This window comes from Macrobrachium nipponense, chromosome 8, assembly GCF_015104395.2.
Source record: "Macrobrachium nipponense isolate FS-2020 chromosome 8, ASM1510439v2, whole genome shotgun sequence".
NCBI classification, from domain to species: Eukaryota; Metazoa; Arthropoda; class Malacostraca; order Decapoda; family Palaemonidae; genus Macrobrachium; species Macrobrachium nipponense.
In genome coordinates, this window is record NC_087203.1 from 79,839,861 (window position 1) to 79,852,421 (window position 12,561).

At 47.6% G+C, this 12,561-nt stretch overlaps 1 protein-coding gene across 1 annotated transcript in view; it reads left to right on the plus strand.

The window, feature by feature from the left end:
- LOC135222878 (tudor domain-containing protein 3-like) overlaps positions 1–12,561 on the plus strand; it is a gene marked incomplete in the record, with an annotated part of 91,841 nt that overhangs the window by 1,080 nt on the left and 78,200 nt on the right.

Below are 12,561 nucleotides of genomic sequence, written 5' to 3' on the forward strand. Positions count from 1 at the left end.
AAGACTCCTTCGGGAACTTCGAAGGGCTCGTCACATTCCGGTGTGACGGGGGGGTTCTTCTGCTGGTCCTCCGGTTCCTTCGGGAACGGGGAACGGCCCGTCTCCCCTTCTGAGAAGAAGAAGACGGGGACCAAGGGTGTGCTGGCTACCGCTGGTACACCCTCGCCTGGTCTTGGCAGCTCTGCTGCTAAGCCAGGTACCGGCTCGGTTTCTCGTCGCGAGAAGTTTTTAACCGAGTGTACGATCTCCTTCGGGTGACCGTGCAGCCAAAGTTAAGACGCCTGAGTTCGCTCAGCGTCATGACCGAGGCACGGAGCAGAAGACTGTCGAGAGCCGCTCAGTGACTCTCGCCAGGCCAGCGGCCGCTCTCGCAGCGACCAGCCGTACCTCGGGGTGGACGTGACGGTCTCTGACCGGCCACGGGTTGAGGCTGGGAAGAGGTCCCCCACCCCCGGTCCCCTCGACCGACGGTACCAGCCTCGGCTGGTACCAGCGGTTGACGTGCCGCCGAGGACGCTCACCGGTCTCACGGCGGAAAGCGAGCTCTGCAGGTCACCTGACGCCGCTCCCACAGGGGACCGGGCGATACGGTGACCAGCAGCAGCTCGTCTGACGCACGGAACCGGGGTCGACGTGCTCAGTCGAGCCGCTCAGCCACAGGTGAGCGGCACGGCCAGGCCTGCAGATCGATCCCCACCGCGGGTTGGTGATCGGCTGCAGCCCCCCACGTACGCTGGTCCTGCCAGCGAGCGGGGGGGGGTGAGCGTCAGGTCTGTCTCTCCACTACCTTCAACTTCCTCGGGCTACACCGGGAAGAGCGAGGTAGACTAGGAGTGATCGTGAGAGGTGCGCCGCTACGATCCCGTCACGACGCCGCACGTGCCACGTATGGTCTTAGGACCAACCAGGAGGCGTACGCGCAAGTGATTGGAGGCGACCGTCCGGGGGAGAGGGGTGGGGTAGCGTCAGTTCTGTCTCTCCGATACCTTCAACTTCCTCGCATACGCCAGGAAGAGCGAGGGTATATAGGAGTGATCGTGAGAGATGCGCCGCTCACGATCCCGTCACGACGCCGCACGTGCCAGGTTGGTACTTAGGACCAACCAGGACGTACGCGCAAGTGATGGAGGCAACCGTCAGGGATCTGTTGCTGGTCCTTCTTCTGAAGGAGGAGGGTCCTGGGAGCTGCTCTTGTTGGAGGGACTGGTACGGTCCTACTCCTCAAGACGCTGTAACTTCCGAGATTCAGAGTAACTTTACCCAGGTTATTGCACTGATTCGTCAGCACAACGACGGGGGCCGGGGAAGGATCGCCGCTCCCACCCCCACCAGCAGAGCCCATGTCTCTGCTCGAGTCGTTTTGGGGCCCGAGAGGAACCCAAACCGACGGTGGGTATGCCGCGATTGGAGCTTGCCGATTCTGTCTTGAACCAGAGTCTCTCGTCTCCGGACAAGAAGGCTCTCTCAGTTCTGGCCGGTCGATCAAGCTACTTCCACCTCCTCTACTGCGACAGCGGCGTTTCTACGTGTCTTCGGACACCGTATTTAAATACTCCTTCGGTCCTCCTGAGAGGTTTCGACCTCGACGAGGACTGGAATGAGTCGGAGGACGGTATCGGCTCTCTCCTGTCAGGTGTCGATCAGCCCCACCCAGACGACGTTCACAGTGGCGGCAGACCCTTACCTACAGTGAGAGTTCGTAACCCTCCTCGGGAAAAACGTTTTCTCCTGACGATACGTTTTCCCAGGACTCTGAGAGGCCATCGCCGCAAGGCGATGGCTGCTCTACTCTTCTCCAAATGCTAGTTCCACTGGGAAGGCGAGCGAGTATCCAATTCCTCCCCCATTCCCTCTCTCCTTACGGCTACGAGGGAAAGGGAAGGATCCTACAGAGATTTCTCTGTAGGATCCCACGTTGGGGACTGCGCTACCAGGGGGGACCTTCGGGTCCTACCTGACGTAAGCCCCGGTCGTTGAGGAGGGATCCTGCCCCATTCTCGATTTCTACGGGAATCGAGAGGACCACCAGCCGATATCGTTTGACGAATTCGGTGGGGGTTTCGCAGACTGCTTAGAATTTTACGGAATTTCTAGCGCATTCAGTGTTAGAGTTTCTTACGATCTCCAAACACATAGGCGAGACCACGGTCCAAAGTGAGCGAGACGAGAATCCCCGATATGTTACACGATAATCGGGAACCTCGCCTATGCTCGAATTCCTGGAATTTCTAGCATTAGGAAGAAGACTGCTGCTGAAGAAGACTGTGACAGTAGGCGACCAACCTGGAATAGAGAAGAACGGACGGGAATATCCAGTTTGGCTGGAACTATCGTCTTAGTATTCTGTTCACCATTGAAGCTTCCTTCGAGGAAGACTTCTCCTTCACTCTCTTTAATAGAGAACGAAGGTGGTCGATCTCCAATCCTTATTTTGTTTTCTTGAAGGAAAGAATTTAGGATGGAGATCGTTGTTCAGAATCCTACAAATATACTACGTATATTAACCTCGCGACATGATTCTGCTAAGCAGTTGAATGGTCCGAGGGGTAGGCGCATATCCTGGTTATTCTACGGATTGCGACCTTAGACGAAAAGTATTCTAATTGAACTGCAACCCGGGTTGCCTGCAACCTCCCAGGAGTTTCCAGTTTCAATTTTATATACTTATGGTGTTGTCACAACAACACCATTTAAGCTTTTATATTTACCGAAATTCGTTTCGCTTAAATATAATTGCTCGAGCATATCTTTTTATGCTCGGTGGTTCTAGCGAACGCATTCCTTCGTGGAAAGGATTACTTGGCAACTCAGGAGACGAGTCAGCGACAGCTACTGCGTATTGAATTGCCCGAGGCATTTCAGTATCAGCTGCCGCTTTTGAGATAGACGGTTGTTTATGTCTTTCTCACCTGCTTTTGATTGAATAACAACCGTATCTCTGCCCAACAATCACGGACTTAAGTCTCTGATTAACGGGGATTCTCGCATACATGAATGACCATCTACTGCTGTGAAAACGCTAGTATTCATCGTCTTCGGTATTTGCGAGAATTTTAAAACAGAGATATCTATTCGACTCTCATCTTTCTGTTTACCGCACTGGTAAACAGAAATCTGTAATAGTCTCTTGCTGCATCGTATCCCGATAATGCGAATGATTTTTGCGGAATCTGAGTTTGTCCTCAAAATATCTTGTATTCGGAGGTGTACAATTGTTCATTGTTCACCCCGGATTAGCAGATGTATTGAAAGACATCGCCTACTCCCACACCTGCCAGCTCTACTTCCAAACGTTCAGCCCATGAGAAGCAGTTCTTCAGGCGGCACTCCCCTGTGTTTCATTACTGAAGAACGCCCCGCTTTCATTGCACAACGGACAGCAATGAAATGGCGGTTAGCGTTTTCAGTCAATTGTAAGCACAGGTTTAGAATCTTGAGATTCCTTCTCTCGATCAGCTGGAAGACGTAGGTTGCATTCATTGCCTACCTTCGTCTTCAACGTCACATAGTGTTGTTTCTCCTTAAGCTGAGATTCAACGTCTATGAGATTTTCTTGCCATCAGGGACCTCGGTCTTTTGAAGGCAATTGACTTTCGCCTTTTGAGTTTATGCATTAAGAGAATCATCGCCGCGCCGTCCGGCATCGTGATAACAATATTTATTTGTTGGTCTCTCAGCATAACTCTTTAAAGGGCGAAGGTCACGTGACTTACCCGGATGCTTGGACAACTTGCCTCTACTGATTCCGAACCAGTCAGTCGGCAGCTGTCAGAGCGCCCGAGTCAGTTACGAACTATGCTTTGGACTTAGTTCGGTTGTTCCAGAGCAATCATTACTTCGTCTTAATAGCTTGTCAGTATGAGTACTGTACATAACCAAAGTCGAGAAGAGGGATAGGTCATACGACTATTCCCTTCTTTTCGTCTTAGGTAACTGCATGACTTCTCTTGAGAAGTCAAGCACAAAGGGATGGGGATTTGTGACGCTCGATTTCGTACCGATCTTCGTAGCGAAGACTCAGAACCTTCGGTAACTGACGATTGGTTCGAGTCCTTCACAATACCCTCCCTAATGGACTTCACCGCCTCCGATACGAAGGCTATGCTGCTTTGTCCTGTGAAGGTGCGACGGAGCTGTCTGAAGAAACTCGACACCCAGGATGAGTGTGGACGCCTCTTCATCATTCTCTCGCACATTCCGCAAGAACTTCTCCGTGGCGCAGATAATGAAGGCAGGCGCCTCGGTCCAAAACCGGACCGCATGCACCTCCTTCTACCTTCAGGATATTGCCCACAGTTCCTTGGATCTTTTTCCTTGGGAACCGTGGTGGTTGCTCAACACGTTGTGTAGTTAACCCAGACCCTCGCAGGGCTGAACAGCATCGAGTCCTGGTGTGACCGTAAGAATGGATGAGGAATGAGAGTGTGACTGGCTCCTCTTCCCATCTTTTCTTCCCTCTACCTTTGGGTAGAGGGAGACGGTCGTCACCCTGCTGGGTAAGGACGAGATGCAGGTGAGCTACTCAATAGAGCACCATCCTATCCCTTTCAGTAGGGATAGGAGTAAATATCCAACCACTTCCTCCAACAAGGGGGAGGAAGTGGATGCCAATTGAGACAAACCCATCATTTTATGATTGTCTCTTGCAAACAGGAACAAGTTCTTGCTTGCTGGTACGAAGAGATACGCTTGCCTCTCTCTTAGTACTTGGCCCAGAGGTCTGACCATTGATCCTGCGGTGCACACCCCGATCAATCGGACAGAGGTTTGGATCCCTCCCTTGCTCTTACGACCAGGGAGGCACTCCAGGGTTGGACGAACACCAGTCTGTTCACCAAAAAGACTCAGATTCCTCCACCAAGAAGTGAGTCTTCCTATTGTTAAAGGACCGAGGGTTTGTATACGTATCGGAACAAATGACAATTTGTCGAAAATTGCATTTTTCCTAACTATACAAACCTGAGGTCCTTTACATATAGTCCCACCTCATGCCACCCCTCACCTCTGCAACTTTTTGCATGGGCCTAAAGCAAAAGTGATTCTTCACCCTCTCGGGCGCGCGGGGCGCGCGCACGATCGGACAAGCAGTTAACTACCGTTCTCCCCTTGTTCGAAGCTTACGACCGTCCCAGCTGCCGCTAGTTACCTTCCTATTGTTAAAGGACCTCAGGTTTGTATAGTTAGGAAAAATGCAATTTTCGACAAATTGTCATTTTTCAAATATTCACCATAAATCGAGATATTGTTTTAGAGACTTGCAATATGTTTTAAATTGAAGATAAATGATTGAATATTACTAGACTGTAAGATTTTTATGTTATAAATGCGTTTTTTGACCTTTTCGGTTGAGTCAAAGTTGGACCAATCGTAGTTTTTTGTTTTTTCGTACTTATCGTACTTTATATGCAAATATTTCAAAAATGAGAAATGCTACAACCTTCCAATATTTTTTGTTATATTGTGCATGTTTTTGCGCACATTTCCATATATAAACCTTTAAAAAAAGCGTAATATGAAAAAGGCTCAAATATTAGGAGAATGTGACCTACGCGTTTCGGAGATTTTCAGCCGAGAATCGGCGAGCAGAGGGGAAAAAAAAAAAAAATATTTTTTTCAAAAAATTCACCATAAATCGAGATATTGTTCTAGAGCTTGCAATTTGTTTTAAAATGAATAAATGATTTGAATATTACTAGATGTAAGATTTTTATGTTATAATGCGTTGTTTTTGACCTTTCGGTGAGTCAAAGTTGACCGATCGAAGTTTTTTTTTTGTACTTATCGTACTTATATTGCAAATATTTCAAAAATGAGAAATGCTACAACCTTCCAATATTTTTGTTAATTGTGCATGTTTTGCGCACATTTCATATATAAACCTTTAAAAAAAGCCGTAATATGAAAAGGCTCAAATTTAGGGAATGTGAACTACGCGTTTCGGAGATTTTCCGGCCTCCGAGAATCGTCGCGCGGAGGGCGAAAAAAGATTTTTCAAAAATTCCACCATAAATCGACGATATTGTTCTAGAGACTTGCAATATATTTTAAAATGAAGGAAAGCAAATGAAGTTGAAATTACTTAAGACTGTTAAGGAATTTTTATGTTATAAATGGGTTTTTTGACCTTTTGTTTCGGTTGAGTCAAAGTTGACCGATCGTAGGTTTTTTTTTGTTAATTATCGTACTTTATATGCAAATTTTTTTTTCAAAAATGAAGAAAATGTACAACCTCCAATATTTTTTTGTTTCATATTGTGATGGTTTTTGCGCACATTTCCATATATAAACCTTTAAAAAAAGCGTAATTTATGAAAAAGGCTCAAAATATTAGGGAATGTGAAACCTACGCGTCGGAGATTTTCGGCCGAAGAATCCGTTCCGCGCGGAAGGGGAAAAAAAATCATTCAACCATAAATCGAGATTATTGTTCTAGAGGACTTGCAATATATTTTAAAATTGAAAGAATAAATATTGGAATATTATAGGACGTAAGATTTTTGATGTTATAAATGGGGTTTTTTTGACCTTTTCGGTTGAGTCAAAGTTGACGATTTCCGTAGTGTACTTATCGTACTTTAAAAAAATATGCAAATATTTCCAAAAAAATGAGAAATGTTAACAACCTCCAATATTTTTTGTTATTATTGGTGCATGTTTTTGCGCCAAAAATTTCCTATTATAAACCTTTAAAAAAAAGGCTTAATATGAAAAGGGCTCAAATTATTAGGAGAATGTGACCTACGCGTTTCGGAGATTTTCGGCCGAGAATCGGCGCGCGGAGGGGAAAAAAATATTTTTTTCAAAAATTCACCATAAATCGAGATATTGTTCTAGAGACTTGCAATTTTTTTTAAAATGAAGATAAATGATTGAATATTATTAGAGTGTAAGATTTTTATGTTATAAATGGGTTTTTTGACCTTTTCGGTTGAGTCAAAGTGACCGATCGTAGTTTTTTTGTACTTATCGTACTTTATATGCAAATATTTCAAAAATGAGAAATGCTACAACCTCCAATATTTTTTGTTATATTGTGCATGTTTTTGCGCACATTTCCATATATAAAACTATAAAATAAGCGTAATATGAAAAGGCACAAATATTAGGAGAATGTGACCTACGCGTTTCGGAGATTTTCGGCCGAGAATCGCGCGCGGAGGGAATACAAATATTTTTTTCAAATATTCACCATAAATCGAGATATTGTTCTAGAGACTTGCAATTTGTTTTAAAGTGAAGGCAAATGATTGAATATTACTAGACTGTAAGTAATTTGCTTACCCCCAAAAAAAAAAACCAAAAAAAATATTTATAAAATAATATATATATATATATATATATATATATATATATATATATATATATATATATATAGATATATATATATATATATATATATATATATATATATATAATATACGTAAAATATATATATTACATTCTTCGATTCTGGTACCAATACATAAATAAAAGGAATGCAGGTGACACTTTCTCTTTTCGCATACAATGAAATGTCTTATTATTATTTATCATGCACACATTCAGATATATAAAAAATTGTAATAAATATAAAAAAACTAAATATAAAATAAATGCAGAATACTCACTCGTAATCCTGACTCTTCGTTCTATTCTTGTTTTCTCCCATCCTACATTGAAGAGTCTTGCATTTTTTTCCACTCGACATGACGAGGTTACAGTGGAGGAGGGAGCCGCTGCCGCCCTTACTGCTGATGGGATCCGGCGGCCCCACCGTGCGCCCTCCGCTGTCGGTTTGGGGTTTAGGGGGCGCGCTCCAATACATGACCTTAGTGTGGTACTTTCGGTCACACTCCCCTATCCTGCAAAGAGCAACTTTGCAGAGACGACAGAAGAACCGGGTGTCTCTCCTTCTGCCATTCATATGGCACACCACCGGCACCGTTTCTGCCTTCGCCCTTCTAAGGCCTCCAGTATGTGTTCCCCTGGCTGCAGCCGACACGCAGGGTCCACTACCCGACGAGAAGCGGTGATGGCGGGGCCGGTCAGCAAGAGGGGCGTCGTCAGCAGGGGAGGCGGCAGCAGGGGCGTCGTCAGCAGGGGCGGCGGCAGCAGGGGCGTCGTCAGCAGGGGCGTCGTCAGCAGGGGTGGCGCTCAGCAGGGGGTGCGGCGGCAGGTCGAGCGAAGTTGGCCCTCCTATCTGCCCTTTCCTCTAGGGGCAGATCTGCAGCTCGGGGCAGGGGGTCAGTTATGGAAGGCCACTCATCGGGATCGAAGTTGATGAGGGCATTCCCGGCTGGCTACCTCTAGGAACTGTATTGTGGGTCAACCTCGGAAGATTGTCACCGCGCGGTACCCACAGTACAGTATGTAGGCATTTTGGAGGGCCTACTGAAGGATGTATTTGAGGAGCTTCTGTGCCACCTTCTGGTTCTCCTGGCGAAGGGATAGTACTGGATGAGCTGAATCAAAGAGATCAACTCCTCCCATGTGCCTGTTGTAGTGCCTAATGACAGTAGGCCGCTCGGTACAAAACTCCTCAAACACAACTCGGCCCTGTCGACGTGTCTTCTTCCGCTGTACGATCTCTTCTTGGATGGGTTCATGACTTCTCGTAATCATGGGGACGAGTCGGACACCCTTCCAACAGATGACGAAGACAGCGCCCTTCCGTCGCCACTCTGTCTCTCCTCTTGCAGGTGTTGCGGATGACTAGCGAACCTCTTGAGGACATTCGGGGTCCCCACGCACCAACCGAAGGGTACCACTGACTGAACATCCCTGCTTCATACAGTTCCTGGGCCAGGGATACCGAGTTATAATAATTATCCATAACAGGTGATCCCTGGTACGGAAACGTCCCACAACGGTTGAATACAGTGTCACGCAGCGTGGAGAAGACCCCGGTATACACTGAAAAGTCCACAACGTATCCAGTGTTGGCCTTGGTAATGAGAAAGAATTTCACACCATATTTCTTTGGCTTCTTGGGGTTATACACTTTTATACTAAGACGTCCTTTGTAAGGCATCATCCCCTCATCCAAAGACAGGTTCTTTCCAGGAATCACGAGATTACTACACCGCTCACGGATATAATCCAACACCGTACGCACTAAAATGAGGCGATCACTGTTATTCCGGGGTATGGCCCTTCGGTTGAAGGCGTGAAGTACCTGTCCAACGCCAGGAAATTATCACGGGACATAACGCCAGGCACATTCGGCATACATAAAAAATAATTTCTCTCAATATTGCCTGACGTCGACAGCAGGTGTCATACCAAAATAAATGTGGAGCCCCAAAAAATGCGCCATGTCAATGAGGTTGCAACCCCGCCAGTAATACGACAAGGTCGTCCTCAGCTCATACCGGCAGTACCGAGCGTAGTCTACCGTCTCGTGTACCAGGTATTCCAGCAATTCCCGCGTCAGGAAAAGCTGGATGAACCCCAAAACAGTCAGGGGTACTGGTACGGTCATCACAGGGGTTGCCGTGAAGGGGTGCATGTTAGGAGGGGTGGGGTCCTCCGTCCACCCCTCGTCACTCTCCGACGACCGACCTACACCTTGGCTGGCGCGACGAGCCGACCTTCTACGTGCGCGCGAGGGTGCGGGCACGATGCACAATACCCACCCCCACCCGTTGGCCCCATCACCCTCACTTAGGCCCTCACTTTCTGTATCGTCCTCTGCGATAAAACTTGAGCCCGTATAAAAGCCCGTATCCCCACCCTCCCCCTCCTCCTCAGATTCCCCCTCTTAAGCACTGAACCCACTGAATTCGAGCTCACTTTCGGGATGTGAGCCTCGAACGGACATTGGGGGCAATTATTCATCCTCACTTTCATCGGGACTGATGTCCTCATCACTCGATTGACCATCCGCCATCAAAATGTAAGGACTTGCGTTCATGTTCCCGATCAAGCTCCGAAAGATACTCGTCTATGTCCCTTGGTTGGAGGCCTCCCAAATGCCTACGAATGCCCCTAAGGACGCCCACATGCTTCTTAGGGGTAACCAAAGGCATACGATGTGTTCCTGAAACACTTTCAGCCACACGTGGCCGCACAGAACGGCCTTGAGGCGCGGGGTCATGCTGGGTGCTTGGCCCCTCGCCAGCATCCAGGTCCAAAACTCGCCTTACACGATCCCTTCCGACGGGTAAAACGCGCCTTTCACGGTTCACACGTCGTTGAGACATATCTATGAATGTCCTGTAGCAATACAAATGCTCAAAGTCTCGCACAAGTCCAGAAAAACACGCTTTTCACGAAAGATCGCTCTCGGATGGTGCGCTACTGATGCTGGCTGGAGCGAGAAGAAGGGATATCGCGCATGCGCACCTGGGTCACGCTTCAAAACAAAAGAAGGCCTTGATCCGTGAACTCCCAGCATCCCCCAAGGTGCGTGATTCAAAAGTTTTAGGCTGGTAGGCCTATAAGTATTTTTATACATTCAACTTCCCTGCCAGATATATACTTAGCTATAGACTCCGTCGTCCCCGACAGAATTTCAAATTTCGCGGCACACGCTACCGGTAGGTCAGGTGATCTACCGCCCTGCCCTGGGTGGCAGGACTAGGAACCATTCCCGTTTTCTAATCAGAATTCTTCTGTCGTCCGGACCGTCAACATTGTTGTTGGTTCCTCTCGATTGGTTTTTCTTTTTTCACCGGCAATTGATCTTCTTGACCGACTTTTGGTGACGTATCTGGATTGTTGGATTGGCATACGCTTTTGTGGACTGTTTTGTGGACTTGATTTTGGATTTTTCTTTAAAAATGTCTGACACTGGAATGGTTGTGAGACGTTGTGTGAATGTAGGCTGTAAGGTGAGGTTGCCGAAAGCTTCGGTAGACCCTCACACTGTATGCAAGGGTTGCAGGGAGTATGAATGTTCTTTCACTAATATACTTGCAAGGAATGTGAGAATTTGAGTGAGAATGAATGGAAGAATCTAACTAATTATTTGAAAAAGTTAGAAAGAGAAAGAGTGAGGAAGGCTTCTTCTAGAAGTTTAAGTAGTTCGAGATCTAATGAACTAATTCCTAGCTTGGGATCTTCCCCAAGGGTAAGTATTGCTACTTCTCCTTCCATTTCAGCCCCTTCTCCTATTGCAGAACCTGTAGATTCAGCGAAAGAAACTTGCGGATCTAAAAGCGGCCTTCAAGTTAATGGAAAACAAAATGGCTGCCCTGCAAGGTAAGGCTAGTGATTTTTCAGTGGACAGTGATATGAGTGTCCCCACAGTGTAGAGTGGAGGGGGCATCTGGTCGGCTCCGCAACGCTCCTAGGTCTAGACCTCTTCCAAGCTCACATGCCCAGAGGAGAAGGAATGTCAAAAACCGAAAGGAGGTTGTGGAGAATCCCCACCGATCAGGTGTCCCTTCGGCGGTTTCTGTGACACCCCAGACTGCCAGGGATCGCTATTGTAAAAGCGTCCTGCGTGAGTGTTTTTCTTCGTCGGGATCTTCATCTCCGAGATGTGATTGGAGGGATTCAGATCGCTCGCGACCACTGAAGAGGAGCTGGAAGGCTCCGACGATTGACTCGAGCCCAGAAAACTTCCCTGAGGAGTCTCCTTCGGGAGTTAAGAAGGCAAGAAGAGCCATTCTGTCAGCCAGAGTTAGAAGGAATCAGGAGGTGGAGGCTATGGACTCCTCCCCTCCTCCTTCCCCTCCTCCCGAAGAGGATAAAGAGGAGGTTACTAAGAGGTTTATGATTGCTATGCAGGAGCAGATTTCGTCTTTTGTAGGAGTGCTTTCAAAGGAGCCTCCTAGAAGGAAAGACACTTCCCTTCCTCCTATCAAAAGGTCTTCCAGACGTATGGAGGTATCTGCCGCCAGGATCGATGCTCCTACTCGAGTTGAGGCTTCTTGTAAGATCGGGGAGTCAACCTTACGGAGTGAGCCGATCAGGCGTCTGGCACCGGCCAGGAGTGAGGAGTCACCCAGGAGGCAGGAGCCAAGAGCCAGGAGTGAGGAGTCACCCAGGCAAGAGGCAGGAGCCAGGAGGCAAGAGCCAGGAGGCAAGAGGCAGGAGTCAGGAGTCAAGAGGCAGGAGTCAGGAGTCAGGAGGCAGGAGCCAGGAGCCAGGAGTCAGGAGTCAGGAGGCAGGAGTCCGGAGTCAGGAGGCAGGAGTCAGGAGGCAGGAGTCAGGAGGCAAGAGTCAAGAGCCAGGAGGCAGGAGTCGGAGACTCATTTCTGGAATTTATGACTCTTCTCCAAACAGAAGCTCCTCTCCTTCAGATCGTAGGAGGTCTTGGAAAGACTCTTCCTCCAAACGAGAGCTTTCTCCTTCGTCTGATCGAGGTTTGGACGATTTGTCTGATGACGAGCTTCCTGCAAATGAGGGACTCTCAAATTATAAGATCTTAGCCTCCTTGTTACTACAAGAGTTTGGAGACTCTCTTAGTCCGGCGGCTCCTCCTTCTCCTCGTTCTCTCTTTTCGAGCTCGGCTACGGTGAAATCTTCGGCCTTTCTGAAAATGAAACCTGCGATTTCCATGAAGAAGGCCCTCCAATCTTTAGATTCTTGGATGGGCAATAAGAAAGAGTTGGGAAAGACTGTATTCTGCATGCC